General features: G+C 44.1%; 1 protein-coding gene across 1 annotated transcript in view; it reads left to right on the top strand.

Annotated features, from left to right (window-relative positions):
- LOC140120742 (uncharacterized) overlaps positions 1–17,015 on the top strand; it is a 363,359-nt gene that overhangs the window by 206,955 nt on the left and 139,389 nt on the right. The window lies entirely within an intron of this gene.

The raw sequence follows: 17,015 nt of genomic DNA, 5'->3' as shown, positions 1-17,015 counted from the left end.
CAGGCGTCTGCTTCCTTTCGATGCAAATCTGTGATCCAGGAAGCTGAGTATGAAAACTCATTTGGACAACAATCTGTACAGAATCTATTACAGTACCACATAGAAACAATGGGGCACATTTACTTACCCGGTCCATTCGCGTTCCAGCGGCGGCTTCTCCGACGAGCGTTCAGGTTTTCCGGTGATTCATGAAGGTCCTGCGCCCGATGTCCACCAGGTGTCGCTGCTGCGCGGAGGTCCGCCGAGGTGCGTCGGAGTTCACTGATCTTTTCCTGGTGCATGTAAGTATGGCACGTGCGACCAATTTTTTTTTAAATACGGCGGTTTCTCCGAATCCGTCGGGTTTTCTGATGGCCACGCCCCCCCATTTCCGTCGCATGCAACCCGGTGCCGAAATCCGATCGTGCACGCCAAAATTCCGGCGGAATATGGCGCAAAATGGAAAAAATACCAAAACCCGACGGAAAAACATGAATCGGGTCGTTAATAAATGTGCCCCAATGTACCTGGGATGTCTTGAGGTGAAGTTGGAGAGTAATCTGAAATGTGAGCTGTAAAATACATAGTCATTCATGGTAAAAAAAAAAAAAATCATGTCCAACACAAGACTGGGGATGGTGGCATGTGTGGATACTCCTATCGCCTGTGAAGCCGGAGTTCTGCGCATGCACAGTAGCTCCAGCTTTGGAGCAGAGATTGTGCAGCCGAACTCAGGATTCCAGGAAGAGTGTCTGGGTAGGAGGATCAAAAAGACAATTGGGCCGTGGAGTAGCCTTGCCGTGTAGCCTCAGCTCCAGCTACTCCACGCCCCTTTAAAATTTGCATGTTACCCTGATTAAAGATTAGAAAAGATAGAGGGGAGTGAAGGATTTGCCCTAAAAAGGGCTATCCTTACATACGTTAGATGCACCTACCACCGGACTTACCTTAATAGGTAGATCCGTAGTAGTAGTAGGTTTCCTTTAATGTCCTTTCCTAAGGAGTGGTTATTAAAGGGATTTTCTACCTATGTTCTACCTATGTTCCTTTGCCGTCTCTCACTGTTGTCACCATGCTGCCCTCTGCATATAAACACAACTTCCTCTCTCTCACTGACCAGTCCATCCTCATAACTTCTCTCACTCTGTTTTTTTTCTCTCACTCCATCTCACTGACAGACACAGGGAGAGGGGAGGAGGAGAGAGCAGGATAAGTCATAACCTCCTGATGCAGGACCCTCCTATCCATTAGCGTCGGACATGTAAAAAAAGATCCACAGAAAATTTGGAGACGGGAATAAAGTAAGTATCAGGACTGCTGAAGCACTTGATGAACATTCAGGGATTATTAAGACAGTATAGGCCCCTTGAAGAAGCTACATCTGCAAAAGTGAGCATTTGGGGCGTCATCTGCATGCTCCTGGGTAAGGGATTCGGTAATATGCTTAGTGTAATAGATTGATAGTGGTGTAGGGCTTTGAGACTGTTTTGCCCTTGTACTGTTTTCGGTCAATCCACAGTTTTTGTCATTGAGAATATTTGTGCACTTTGCTTTGCTTGGAAACAAACTAGTGTTATAATAATCTGGGCTATCTTTACTTTCTATATGTAGTTGTTACATTTGCTTATATCTGGCTATTTATTTGAAATCCAACTTTTACTGAAATTTTGGGATGATTTTAAGCCAAATATTGATTTTAGATCATTTATCTTACATTTTTTCTCTTATATTTACAATTTTTGGGGGGATTGTTTGAATCAGCAGATTTGGCAGCAAAGTTGGCCAGGCCCAAATTTTTCAGTGTTGCACCCAAATTATCTTTATGAATCCAGTTGTGGACATTTAGAAAAGTCGCAGATCTATGAGAAAATGAACTCCACTCCCGAGCTGGAGTAGGAAAAAGATCGGTAGGGGTGGCTAAAGAATGGAGACTTTTGGGCGACTCTGGTGCCAGATACTTATGTCCCCCTCTAAAATAAATTTAAAAAAAGGAAAGGTACAAGTTTTGAGACTAAAGATAAATGACCCCCATTGTGTTAAATAATCCTTTCATGGTCAGCCAACCTTTGCCGTAGAGCACTCAGCACAGGCGCCTGGTGCAGGCCTAACAAGTCTTCTCCTGGGCACTGTCATCTTTAAATGCCGGTTCGTTCCCTCCATGACATCATTGGGGTGCGCCGATCCTCACAATGACAGCTGTTCAATGCTCCCACAGGTGTCATTATGATCGCCATATTACAGTCTGTCTGAGATGGACTGTAACATAGAAGCTGTAAGATGCGGCAATTCAGTTGCTGTTCCTTGTAGTTGTAAATAAAAAGATTCTTTGACTAAAAAAAAAATTATGGGCGAGCGCAAACTCCAAAAATGTCAGAATCAGTGTATTTGTTATAAGTGGCTGGAGGCACAGGGAGGACAGACAGGACAGTGAGCCCTAAACTGAGCCCCACAAAACTGTCACCTGCCTACTTGCCTCATCTATCCTAAGGTGATACAGGACAACCACAAGGACACTCATTCCCTGGATGTCCCAGGGACAGCAAGACAATGAATTGGGGGCTGTGGGGGGACATAATGAATTGGGGGCTGTGGGGGGACATGATATACTGTGGGCTGTGGGGGGACATAATTGTCATAAATTATGGGTTATGAGTTCCCTTCTTATGATAGGAGAGTCACCTTTGCCCTATAAGATAACATAATTAAGGACATGTACCATAGGGCAACAGATCCCACCCCCCTCTGTGATCCCCTTTGTTCTCTCCCCCCCCCCCCTTATCAAAAGAATTGGTAACTGGTTTCCTCTGTCCCTTAGAGGTGTTAATTGGTTTCCTGTGAAATGGTAGACTGGGTGTCTCCAAGGGCCTCATGGTTTTTCATGTGTCTTAAAATGACTCCTTAAGAACATGAAAAATTATACTTCAAAGAAAACTTAGTCATAAAGCAAATATTTTAATTTCTGGTCAACGGATCTGGATCAGTATCCCCTTATAGTCCTGGGGTGTCAAGCCCAAAGGATTTGAGAGGAAGGAAGCCAAGAAAACGCCTATTAGACAATTGGGCCAACATTTAATAATGGTGTTTGGTATTGTTAGATTTGTTAATTCATGCTGGTAACTGTGGTGGGCATGTCTTCTTATCAGGGGACTCTTGGGAAAAGATATAACATATTTTGGAAAAATGGCCCTGATTTTCCATCTTGATTAAGGTGTAGCCACACCCCTCTCACATGACCGAGGGGGCGGATCGATTATGTAGTTAAAAGTAACATGCCAGCATTGAATCCTTGTTGTCCATGGGGAATGCCTTCAAGCGTGCAGGACTTCCAAAATTTCCATCGGTTTTCCCCACCGCGGATCTTTATGCCAATCTAATTAGTAAGAGGTCTGTCTTTTCTTTTATTTTATCCCTTTTTATTTTACTGTTTGCTGTTATGTATATCTGTTATTTTACCCTTTTTGTAACCATTAAGCATTGTGCCTATTTTGCATATTAAATAGTCCTTTAATAAGTTTTTCCTTGTGCTCTATACGTTCCCATAGCTCTGGAGAGGGGAATTACCGCTAAGCCGTGTTACCGTGTGAATGTCTGTACTAGCAGTAGCTATAGGTAGTGCGTGTCTGTAGGCGAGTAGTAGCTATAGACCGTGTGGGTCCAGGTGAACTGTACTGCATCTAGAAGAGTGTGTATCTGGGTGTATGTGTGCGGTCCTGGTGTGGGCTTCTCGTAAGCCGTAATTACGAGTGGTGGCAGCCGTGAAAAGTGAGTTGTATGGAACAGGTGACTTTCGGGGTGCCGAGTGGCCCTGTGCAGTAGCGTTCCATAGGCACGTAAGTGGTAGGGGGGTACATAGTGTGGTTGTGCGCCCCCTGGGCTGTGCGTGTGTAGTGTCTGGGATCCGGATGCGTTTGGTTTCCCTGACATGAGAATCGAGCTGAGTGGGTTTGCCGTGTGCTAGGAGAGTAGGAATTAGCGTAAGGACGCCATTTTGTGTGAGTGGGCGGAGCTTAGGGCTAATTTGCGTGGTCTCCTGGTGTACGCGAAACCCGTGTTTAGAACCCGGCGACTCGGGTTCGTGACAAATTGGTGGCAGCGGTGGGATACATTTTTTTTTTTGTAATAGAGCGTTAAGTGCTTGGTTTAAGTAATTAACCCTTGCACTTAAGGACTGGTGGAATCCTTGCGAGGAGTACCCCAGTCTACAAGGAAAAACTCAGTGCTTATTGTAGTAAGACATACTGGTAAAACAGTCCCCTCCCCTCTTGTTTTTCTTTTCTATCTTTTATTTGGCAAGTAACTGCTAAGATGGCGGCTACTTATAAGAAGGCGAATGGAAGAGACGCCAGCTGGGCACTGCTTCTCCAACTGCTGGGAGAGTGTGACCCAGAAACGCATTTACGGTGTATCTTACAAGAATGTCAAGCTGAGCAAAAGTTTGAGGAGTGGAAAGCCCAGATGGATCAAAAGTCAGCTGAGCTTCAAATACGAAGGGAGCAAGAGCAAGCAAGGCTTGAGGGCCAGAGTGAGCAGGAGATTGCAAAGCGTCAAGCCCAGATGGAACGAGAGTTTGCAGAGCTTCAAGCCCAGAGGGAGAGAGAGTTTGCAGATCATCAAGCTGAGAGGGAGTTCCAAGTGGAGTTAGCCCGTCTCCGGGTGCGCAATTCTTCAGCCCAATGCATCGGGCAGCAAGCTTTAATGGCCCGAGAGCCTAAGGATGAAAACAAGATTGCAAGGATAGCGGATTCCTTTGTTTCCAAGCCAGTAGCAGCCCTGAGGAGGCCTACTAAGGATTACTGGACGGAGGGTAAGCCTACCACCTGTGCCCCCTCTACTCCCACCCAGTCTGTGTTTAATATTGGTAGGTGTGGTGTATGCAACCAAATGGGACACCACAGCCCTACTTGTTTTGGGGGATTGAGGAACACCCCCACAACTAAACTCCCTATTTCTTCTGTGTTTGGGAGAGTCAACCCTGATGGAGATATAGCATCTGGATGTCGATCGAAGAAAGTCCAGGAGTCTGAGATGATTTCTACTAATGTTTTACTGGGGACTAATCCAGGGCAGTTGGTCTCCCAGTCTGTGGTGGATGTTTTTCCCACCACAGTTGAAATGCCTAATAATGTGAACGTCACATGTACTACACTGGGTGGTACGGAGCCTAGCCTGTGTGATGATGATGACATTGTGATATGTCCAAAGAGTCTTGATGTGGTACCGGATCTGGGGCGAATAGTATCCAAGGATGTTGCAGATATTCCCCCAAGTGCAGCAAAAATGTTTTATCACGTCCCAGTCTTGGGTTCTCTGAATTATACTGTTTCTAACACCAACAGAGAACTGGACAGTGATAATGTGTTAGGTTCAAATGAGCCTGAGGTGATGCCCGACCTGGGGCAATTAGCATCCAAGGATTCTGCAGATATTTCCCCAAGTGCAGAGGAGATATCAAACACTGCCCCATGTACTCTGAATTATAATGTTTCTTCCACCAATACAGGAATGGACAGTGATAATGTGATAGGTTCAAACGAGCCTGAGGTGATGCCTGACCTGGGGCCATTAGTTCCCAAGGATTCTGCAAATGTTTCCCCAAGTACAGTTGAACTGTCCTATAATGTCAACGTGATATGTGCTCATATTGATTGTACTGTACCTTGCATTGACCAAACAATGTGTGATGATAAATAATGTGTTATGTCCTAACAAGGATGAGGTAGTGTGCGTCCAGGGTGAGCCAGAACTCTTAGCTGACCTGCGGACACCTGTAGTATCTGAGGTCACTAACAGTACACTCTGCAGTCCGAGTGTCCATGATTCAGACATCAGTCTGAGTGCTGAACATTTAGTAACCCCTGCAGAGGAGGGGATAGGGCTATCTTACAGCCCAGAGATGGTTACAGGAGAGCTCAGTGAGACGGTCTCTGTAACATGTGTATTGGCCACAGAGGACCAGAGGTGTGGGGCTGTTTTACATGTGAATAGCAACTTGGAAGAGCCACTAGCTGGACAGGACACACCACTAGCTGGATTTTTAAGTGTTCCTGAGACTAAAGTCCAGCTAACTTTGAACCTCGATTTGTTTAAAATGGGAATAGGTGTCGTGGAAACGGCTGTATATTTGTATTGTCTCACCAGTGGGGAGCCATGGAGATGGGCTTGTGAGATGATCTGTGGATCGATCTCCCATGCCATCTCTAAAAAGGGGAGGTGTCATAAATTATGGGTTATGAGTTCCCTTCTTATGATAGGAGAGTCACCTTTGCCCTATAAGATAACATAATTAAGGACATGTACCATAGGGCAACAGATCCCACCCCCCTCTGTGATCCCCTTTGTTCTCTCCCCCCCCCCCCCTTATCAAAAGAATTGGTAACTGGTTTCCTCTGTCCCTTAGAGGTGTTAATTGGTTTCCTGTGAAATGGTAGACTGGGTGTCTCCAAGGGCCTCATGGTTTTTCATGTGTCTTAAAATGACTCCTTAAGAACATGAAAAATTATACTTCAAAGAAAACTTAGTCATAAAGCAAATATTTTAATTTCTGGTCAACGGATCTGGATCAGTATCCCCTTATAGTCCTGGGGTGTCAAGCCCAAAGGATTTGAGAGGAAGGAAGCCAAGAAAACGCCTATTAGACAATTGGGCCAACATTTAATAATGGTGTTTGGTATTGTTAGATTTGTTAATTCATGCTGGTAACTGTGGTGGGCATGTCTTCTTATCAGGGGACTCTTGGGAAAAGATATAACATATTTTGGAAAAATGGCCCTGATTTTCCATCTTGATTAAGGTGTAGCCACACCCCTCTCACATGACCGAGGGGGCGGATCGATTATGTAGTTAAAAGTAACATGCCAGCATTGAATCCTCGTTGTCCATGGGGAATGCCTTCAAGCGTGCAGGACTTCCAAAATTTCCATCGGTTTTCCCCACCGCGGATCTTTATGCCAATCTAATTAGTAAGAGGTCTGTCTTTTCTTTTATTTTATCCCTTTTTATTTTACTGTTTGCTGTTATGTATGTCTGTTATTTTACCCTTTTTGTAACCATTAAGCATTGTGCCTATTTTGCATATTAAATAGTCCTTTAATAAGTTTTTCCTTGTGCTCTATACGTTCCCATAGCTCTGGAGAGGGGAATTACCGCTAAGCCGTGTTACCGTGTGAATGTCTGTACTAGCAGTAGCTATAGGTAGTGCGTGTCTGTAGGCGAGTAGTAGCTATAGACCGTGTGGGTCCAGGTACTCTGTACTGCATCTAGAAGAGTGTGTATCTGGGTGTATGTGTGCGGTCCTGGTGTGGGCTTCTCGTAAGCCGTAATTACGAGTGGTGGCAGCCGTGAAAAGTGAGTTGTATGGAACAGGTGACTTTCGGGGTGCCGAGTGGCCCTGTGCAGTAGCGTTCCATAGGCACGTAAGTGGTAGGGGGGTACATAGTGTGGTTGTGCGCCCCCTGGGCTGTGCGTGTGTAGTGTCTGGGATCCGGATGCGTTTGGTTTCCCTGACATGAGAATCGAGCTGAGTGGGTTTGCCGTGTGCTAGGAGAGTAGGAATTAGTGTAAGGACGCCATTTTGTGTGAGTGGGCGGAGCTTAGGGCTAATTTGCGTGGTCTCCTGGCGTACGCGAACCCCGTGTTTAGAACCCGGCGACTCGGGTTCGTGACAATAATGAACTGGGGGCTGTGAGGGGACATGATATACTGGGGGCTGTGGGGGTACATAATGAACTGGGGGCTGTGGGGGGACATGATATACTGGGGGCTGTGGGGGGACATGATTTACTGGGGGCTGTGGGGGGAAATGATATACTGGGGGGCTGTGGGGGGACATGATATACTGGGGGGCTGTGGGGGGACATGATATACTGGGGGCTGTGGGGGGAAATGATATACTGGGGGGCTGTGGGGGGACATGATATACTGGGGGGCTGTGGGGGTACATAATGAACTGGGGGCTGTGGGGGACATGATATACTGGGGGCTGTGGGGGGACATGATATACTGGGGGCTGTGGGGGACATGATATACTGGGGGCTGTGGGGGGAAATGATATACTGGGGGGCTGTGGGGGGACATGATATACTGGGGGGCTGTGGGGGTACATAATGAACTGGGGGCTGTGGGGGACATGATATACTGGGGTCAAATGTTACTTATTGGAGGCTGTGGGATACAATATATACTTATTATTCAGTAGGGGGCACAGTCATGGCTTGTATTATAACATGCCTGGCCACATAGATTGCAGGGTCTAGAATTGGGGGGGGGGCTTTTAAAAGATGTCTTCTTTACTGATACACGTGGCATTTGGTCTTTAGATGATCTGTGAGTTTTTAAAACAAAAGCCTCCAAGTCTCCAGTGTCGGCTCTAAGCTCTGAGATAACTCGTAAACTAAACAGATACAAATATAGATGGAACATTTTCCTATGATAGTGGCCACAATCTGATGCCCCAGGAGCATTTACTCTATAACTTGCTGATATTTCAGATGTATCGTGTTACCTATTTGCATGGAAATCTGTCAGACTCCAGGACTTTACATAAGAAATACATGGAACATCAGTACAAGGGAAGCGGAGGAATCACACAGAGCGCAAATCTGCACACTCCAGGGCTAGAGATCTCCAAGGAAGGAATATTATAGATAAAGCACATTACAGATACAGGTCACTATAGATACAGGATACAACATATACAGGATACGATATACACAGGATACAATATATACAGAATACAATATATACAGGATACAATATATACAGGATACGATATATACAGGATACAATATATACAGGATACAATATATACAGGATACGATATATACAGGATACAATATATACAGGATACAATATATACAGGATACAATATATACAGGATACGATAGAAGTCTATAGGTAGAGATCTCCCCACATTATGATAGATACAGATTACAATATGCAGGATACTAAATATACATGATACTTAATACTAATAACATTCTAGATATATAGAATACTACAGATACAGATCACTAACACAACTATACGGATCATTGTATATGCGATGGAATTCACCCTCAAGAAGATTCTCATTCTGCTTCTGTATTGCGAATGTTTTGCGGGGATCACAGTAAATCTGATTATTTTGGCGGCCAACATCATGAAATGGAAAACCCTGAAGTCTCTCTCGACCTCTGATAAGATCCTGAATTGTTTGGTGACTTCCAGAACTTTATCAGTCTTCAACATCTCTCTGGTCTCTTATCTGTATCAGTTTCATCCATGGATCTTTCATGACATTGTGGTTACAGCAGCAATGCTAACTTACGGAGTGATCCTGCACTACACCGACCTCTGGTTCGCCACCGTCCTCTGTGTCTTCTACTGTGTGAAGATCACGAGCTACAGCTGGAAGTTCTTCATCTTCCTGAAGACCAAGATCTCCACCCTGGTGCCATGGTTCCTTCTGGGATCTTTGATAGCTTCCATATTTTCCAGTCTTCCATATGGTTTCAATTTTTATGACCTGAAACATCAGGATTTATCCAATGTTTCCAGTAAGCCAATGATCTTCTACAGGGCAGGTACCATTCAGAACTTTTACAACCAAGCCCTGATCGCCCTCCTAGGCTCATGTCCACCCTTCATAATATTTTTGCTTGCGATCTTCCTGTTGCTCCATTCTCTTTTGATGCACACCAGACGGATGAGGAGCTCTGAATACGGGTTTCACACCCCAAACCTGAAGGGTCATTTCAGTGCAGTGAGGAGCATGAGCGTCTTCTTAGTGCTGCAGATAATACACTTTATTTTTATTAACCTCTTATTCTTCGGTATTCTTTATGATGTTGGAGTTTTTTATTGGCTCAATCTGATCATAACCTGTGCTCTCCCGTTCCTGCATTCTCTCTACATGATCTGCTTCTGCGGTGAGATCAAGAAGACCATCACCTCCCTGTGCCGAGCTCTCTCCACATGTGAGTAGGATTGAGGAGCAGTAAAACTACTATAGTAATAAGGCAAATAATGGGGAATGAATCTTTACAGTTAAAAAGTCTAAAGATTTTATAAATGGTTGTACTTATCTATTATTCTTACACTTTACCACTATCTTGTGCTGCAGCCGTACTGTGTCCTCTTTAAGGGTCTATTCCCGTCTGGACATTTACATCGGCCATTTCTATACATTTTATTAATCACACGTTATTTAAAAAATAGTTTGTGAAGATTATTTCCAATAAATGTAGACATGTTGTCCTTTTGAACCAAGACAGATCTCCTTGGATATGACCACCCCCACACACTTCCAGTAGTAGCCACATATGCGCTTTTGAGCCCTGCCTGGTTGGTTTCTTACTGCAGTCAATCCAGCAATTGTGGTTGTATCCATGGACAGCTATCCTCCATAGGGACCATATGACTACATCTGATAGAGGGGGCACATACTATAATGTCAGTGTGTTTGGTTTACAATCCTTCATCCTGGTGGTAGATTTTCTTTATACTCAGGCCTATCCTGCTTTTGATTGTACATGTGCAACACACCTGCAGATGCAAAGAGTTAATAGGTGTTAGGAACTTGTCCCTCTCTATGTCAGGAGCTGCTGGTCAGACTGATCACCTCACTAGGAGGTCTCTAGCATGGTGAACTTAGTAAATGCTCCTGTAAGTCTCTAACCAATTATATTCTCTGTAAGGAAGGAGTGTGCTGGTTGGACAAGTCCTTGCTACCTCACAAGGGGGAATTGATAAAACGCCTTGTGGGTGGGAGCACATGGTCAGTCTATGGTTCAGTGTTGGCCAGGAGGTCTTTGAGGAAAGGAGTCTGTTTAAGCCCAGGAAGCAGAGATGCCTGAGGTCAGCTGCCTGACACCTTGGCCAGTCCCAAGAAGAGACTAGGCCCCGAACAGAGGTCTATATCCAGACTCTGTCCTTACACAACCAGCCCAGCCTGAAGATACTTCACCAGGCAGTGAGAAACCAACTTCCTGCGGACCTGCTCCAACCAGCTACCTCTAACCACCTGAAGTCTGATGATTTTAAGGCCGTTGACTGCTGTTTGTGGTTCCAATAAATAACTGTAAGTTATTCTGCACCAATGTCCTACAAGTGATCCCTGGATAAGGCTGTTCACCACCACGGGTTCCCCATCCTCCATCACCAGGGATTCCTATCGGCACACCGGGGTTGATCCAGGAAGAAACCTACTCTGTTAGCCTCTCCCTCCATTTTCTTACACACACCACCCTCTCGAGAGGGCTCTGGATGAGGTCTCTACTCCTGATACCAAACCCCATAGCCATAGCTGGCCACAAGGCCGCAACAGCCAGCCACCCCGGTAGCTTCCTCCAACCACCCGAAAAAGATCAGGCCCTGGTGGGGATGTTGCACATGCAACTATTCAGCTTCATTTTAGGTCATATTAAGGCATACTAAGACAGTATATTTAAGGCATGGGCTGTAGGGGGTATTCCAAGCAATTGGGCAGTCGAATGTTGAGTCTCCCGCTAAAGAAGTCCTGGCAATCATGTGACTGAACATGCCGGTAAAGAGAGGCTGCTGTCACTAAATGTCACTAAATAAGTACAGGTTTCATCAGTAACTGGGAATGCAGGGAAGCTCTAATGGGACTGTTAGTTGTAAAGCAAAGAAAAATAACTCTTAAATGAAGTCCCCAAAGATCTATTATCACCTTTAAGGGGTAGAAAGTAAAAAATAAATAAAACAAAAAACAATAAATAAAAATACGCAAAAATATTCCTCATAGATGTGTTTGCCTCTCCGATTACTACAACACCCAGTTTCCCTATAAAGGACATGTGATATCTATAAATTTGCGGAATAGAGTAACACTGTTATAATGTCTGTTTAAGCGCAACACATCATAAAAGATGCTTAATGTAATGTAACAAAAAATAGTTTACTCTTTATCAACTTTCAGACCTAAAATTTTGTTAAGAAGTAAAGATTAAATAATAAATAAAGAATCCTACAGCTCAAAATCTTTCACTAAATGATAAAGTTGGAGCTATTTAAAAGAACTGAAAATTGGTCTGGTCCTAACTGGTGCTAATTACCCTGGAGCAGATGGAGCCATATTACAGCTGAACCATCAGTAAAATCTTACTAAACGCCATCATCTCTTTATCTAGTGTGACACACCAGTTACTTCATGATATCACACAGTCCTATGACCAGGAGAATACTTTTGTCACACAATTTTACATTTGTAGATCCAGTCCCTGTCTGGTCCAGCCTATCCTGGAAATGACTTTCCCTTTAAAACCACCGGTAAAGCCATTTTCCCAAGGATATTCGCTACCAGATGTCGGTGACATTTAAAAAGTTAACACCCGTGATCGGTAACAATAGTGATTGTGGGTGTTAATGGCAGGGGGTCGAGTCTGAACACGAAACTGAAGTCCAGGGTCAGGGACCTGAACCTGCAATGAGCGCCATGGACCAGAACAGGTTGCAGGTTCAGGTCACTACTTTCCAGTTGATGGAACTGATGGATCTCCTGAACAGACTAAGCAATGTTGATGTGAATTTATCCTTTATCAGGATAGGACTGGTTCTGATCCATCATTAAGGATCTGCACCCTTCTCGCCCTAGTTCCAACTGCAGCAGAGGTAAGAGGCTCGGCCAAGGAGGGGCAGGAAGCTCTTTAAAGGACATCTAACACATATTTACTGGTGGTAGACTATCCCTGCTAGCATTCTCATTACCTTAGGGCAGTGATGGTGAACCTTTTGGAGAGAGAGTGCCCAAAGTACAACCAAAACCCATTTATATGTCGCAAAGTGCCAACATGACAATTTAAGCCGTAACTTATTGATCCCTGCTGTATCACAGGTTTCAATCGTATTGGCGTCATGAGTTCACCAATACAATAGAAAGATGATGGAGAAATTTGGATTTTAGCTTCCCTCCAGGGTTCCCTGAAGAGGAAGAATCAGGGGACCCAGAGCAGGAGCTCCAACAAAAATCTGTCTCTATCCACACCTGCTTGTTCCTGCTGTAACCCTGGCAGCCAAGGATGTCGCTTTAAAATGGCAAGTCCTGGGCTGTATTGGACCACAGGAGAAAGCCTCGAGTCCTATCTGGCAAACTCTGTGTTGGGGTGAAGGCCTTGGTGCCCACAGAAAGGGCTCTGAGTGCCACCTCTGGCACCCGTGCCATAGGTTCGCCACCACTGCCTTAGGGGGTCTTGGGCACCTCTAATATTGTTCTTTTCAAGTTTCTTTTTGTAGAGAAATCGATTTTGTAAAAATATGTAAATTAGCCAGAGGTGCTCTGGCGAGGTCACTGGGCTCCGGCCGCTCATTTATTATTCACACCCTTGTAATCAATATTCACTGCTTGTTCCTCCCACTAGCGCTGTGACATGAGATGAGTGGCCGGAGCTAGCAGGCGCTCCGGGTGACATCATCTATTATTCATTATCTATTATTACTCTGGCTAATGGTCATATTTTTTAAAAGTCAATTTCTCTATAAAAAGAAGCTTGAAAAGAATTATAAAAGGCGTGCCCAAGACCCCGTAAAGTAACGAGCATGCCAGCGGTGACAGTCTACCGTCAGTAAATCTGGTGGTAGATGTCCTTTAATATTACAAAGGAGGCTGGAATTTGTGGGCGAAGCCTCAACCCTGATCAAGGGAAGCTCTTTCCCCGAGTGCACTTGAGGATCCCCCCAGGGAAGGCTGTGACTCCAGCACCTGGGCCCTCTTTGTATGATAAAACTGCCTGGGGGGCCGTGATTGGAGTCCCATTATCCCCCAAAATAGCAGCCCTGTCGATAGGAGAAATAATTTGAGCAAAACTTAACTGCTTTGACCTTGGTGGGTTTTGAACAGGAAGCAAATTGTAAATCTATTTTTCAGTTCTAATGCTAACAACATATACAAAGGTTTAATTTTACATGGTTGTTCCTATCATTTCTGCGGTTTGCATGGTAAAAATGCTTTATGATTCCTTTCAAGAAAATGTCCTGTTTTTGTTTCTCTTTCAGAGCCCTTCGACTCTGTAACCACATAAGCTCAGATACTCTGCCATGTTACTGTGGTAGGAAGAGACGTCCCATCATTTGCTTCCCTTCCATGTGTTTGTTCTGTGGATCAAGGACTCACATTAACCACTGTCGGCACATTTGCATAAAAAGTCACCGATGCTCAAAGAAATAACATGAGTAATGGAAAAATACACTTGTAAAGAAGCCGAGATGATGTGATCTCTATACAGACTGTGTGACTCTACAGGAGAGATCGTAAGTGCAGGATGAAGATGACCATGATGAGAGATTTTTCTGTCCAATATACTCTCATCGTTGTGCTCTACGTGAAATGCCTTATTGGTTTCACAGTGAACATGATCATGGTGGCTACAAATGTCATGAAATGGAAAATCCGGAAATCTCTTCCGACCAGTGATAAGATCCTGAGCCACTTGGCCATCTCCAGAGGATTGTATTTTGTCAATATCTTCATTCAGATCTCAGGTGTTCATTTTGAACTTTGGCCACGCCAAAAACAATTTGTGCCCTCAATCCTATATATATTGAGCATGTTCCTGTACTACGTTAGTCAATGGATTGCCACCACCCTCTGTGTCTTCTACTGCGTGAAAATTGTCTCCTACAACTGTGCACTGTGTCTCTTCTTGAAGAGCAGGATCTCCACCATGGTCCCATGGCTGGTCACCGCCTCCCTCATCATGTCATTCATCTCCAGCCTTCCATTCGGTTGGTATCGAAATCACTTAAAGACACATAAAATATTTAACACTTCTTCTGAAAATAACACAAAGTATGGACATGATACAACTCTGGACTTGATGGGACACTTCCTGATATTTGCCACAGGCTCCTTTCCACCGTTCATAATATTTTGTGCCGCTAACTTTCTGTTAATCTGTTTCCTCTTCATGCACACCCAAAGAATGAAGAGCAATGGGTCCCATGTTCACAACCCAAACCTCAAGTCACACTTTGGGGCTTTGAAGAGTATGAGCTTATTCCTGGTGTTGCAGATTTTGCTCTTCATAGGGATGAATCTTTTTGCTTCGGGTAAATTTTTACAGTTCCAATATCCAATGCTGATTAGTTGGATGGTACGCTGTAGCCCTCCATTGCTCCACTCAATCTACTTGATCTCTGCCTCGGATGATGTTAGGAAGGTGTTCACCTCAATGTGTTCTGGGCTGATGAGATGTTTCTAGAAGACCCTCTGCCCCTGTCAGACACAACATAATCCTTTTATTGTTACATTTAATTCTTTTTAAGGATCATTCTGACCACAGTCAATATTCACTTACCGTGTATATACTTGTGTATAAGCCGTGTTTTTCGGCACAAATAATTGCTGAAAAACCTCACCTCACCTCGAGTAAATAAAAAACTTACATACTCACCCTCCGGCGTTCCCGATCCTCGGCGCAGCTCCTGGTAGCTCCTCTTCTTTCTTCTTCCTGCTGTATTAGCCAGCAGAGACGTGTCCATGCGATCTGCCAGTAGGCGCACACTATGATGTGGCGGTGTCGCCGCTGATGACGTCATAGTGTGCGCCGGCAGATCGCGTGGACGCGTCTCTGCTGGCTAATACAGCAGGTAGAAGAAAGTAGAGGAGCCGCGGGGACCGGAGCATCGGGATTGCCCAAAAGTGAGTATGTAAGTTTTGTTTTGTTTTTTTCATGTGCTTGCTTAATGTGCGGGCAGGCTGGCTGTATACTCCATGGGGCTGGCTGGCTGTATACTACTTTGGGCTGGCTGTCTGTATACTACTGTGGGCTGGCTGTCTGTATAATACTGTGGGCTGACTGTATACTACTGGGGGAAGGCTGTTTACTACATGGGGGCTGGCTGGCTATATACTACAGGAGGCTGGCTGTATGCTACATGGGGGCTGGCTATATACTCCTTGGGGCTGGCTGTATACTACAGGGGCTGGTAGGCTATATACTACAGGGGGCTGGCTGGCTATATACTGGAAGGCTAAGACCAATGCATTTCCCACCCTCGGCTTATACTCGAGTCAATAGGTTTTTTCCAGTTTTGGTGGTAAAATTAGGAGTCTCGGCTTATGCTTGGTCGGCTTATACTCGAGTATATACGGTAATAAAGATAATTGTATATAGAATTTTTCAATTACTAATGCAATTTTTGGAATCTACAGATTTGTTGGTAAATTGTAATATTTAAATGTATGTAAGATAGTGACAATAATATAGGATATCCTTGTTTGCTTTTCCTTATGGCGTGTGTAAACATTGCTTGTCAACATTGGATGTAATGTAAATTTTTATTTTAAAGGTTAGTCATGTTCTGCCGCCAAGTCAAATCTTTGGTCAAAGAGGAAAAAGAAAGGGGATGTTCCACTAAACTAATTTAGTCATCAAATCATATTTTTATTTTAGTTCCTCCATATTCTGTTCTTTGGGAGTCCTAGGGGCTAGAATCCTAGTGTTCTGTGACTTATCCTATATCCTCTACTTTTTTTCTTGAGTTTCCACTCTGCAGCCTCTGCTCATCTGTAATTTGTGATGGTGAAAGACCTAGTTGTTGTGATAATTCAGCAGAGATATCAATATAAAGCTTTTTTTATCAGGATGGAAGGAGCACGAGAAGAGCCAAGTAAGAGGAGAAAGAAACAATTTTATCTTATAAGATATATTCCACAGTTTCTTATCATCACGTGTACCATCGATCGACTATATGCAATGTTTGTTCCAAAGTTAGTGACCATATAAGCCTCCTTTTATTTCGAGATACAGGGTTTTTTCATCCAAATACTTAGGAATGGTTTTGTTATCATGGGACTAGTTCTAACTTTGTCAGTGTCAACAAATTGCTCTGAATTGGATCAGATTTTAGGATTCTGTGCTTGAAAACCACACTCAAGGTTACCTTGATTGACAGCTCCCATTTCGGATTTTTCTTTAAAGGGGTATTGCCGAGACAAGAGCCTTAAATGTACTCAGGATAACAAAATAACACATTCTCTAACTCACTACTACTAACACAAATATAGCATTTCACAGATTCCACACATTCCAAACTGTCTC

Source organism: Engystomops pustulosus, chromosome 3, assembly GCF_040894005.1.
Source record: "Engystomops pustulosus chromosome 3, aEngPut4.maternal, whole genome shotgun sequence".
In the NCBI taxonomy this organism is placed as follows: Eukaryota; Metazoa; Chordata; class Amphibia; order Anura; family Leptodactylidae; genus Engystomops; species Engystomops pustulosus.
Note: the sequence above shows the minus strand (reverse complement) of the source record. Positions and strands in the feature narration are given on the sequence as shown.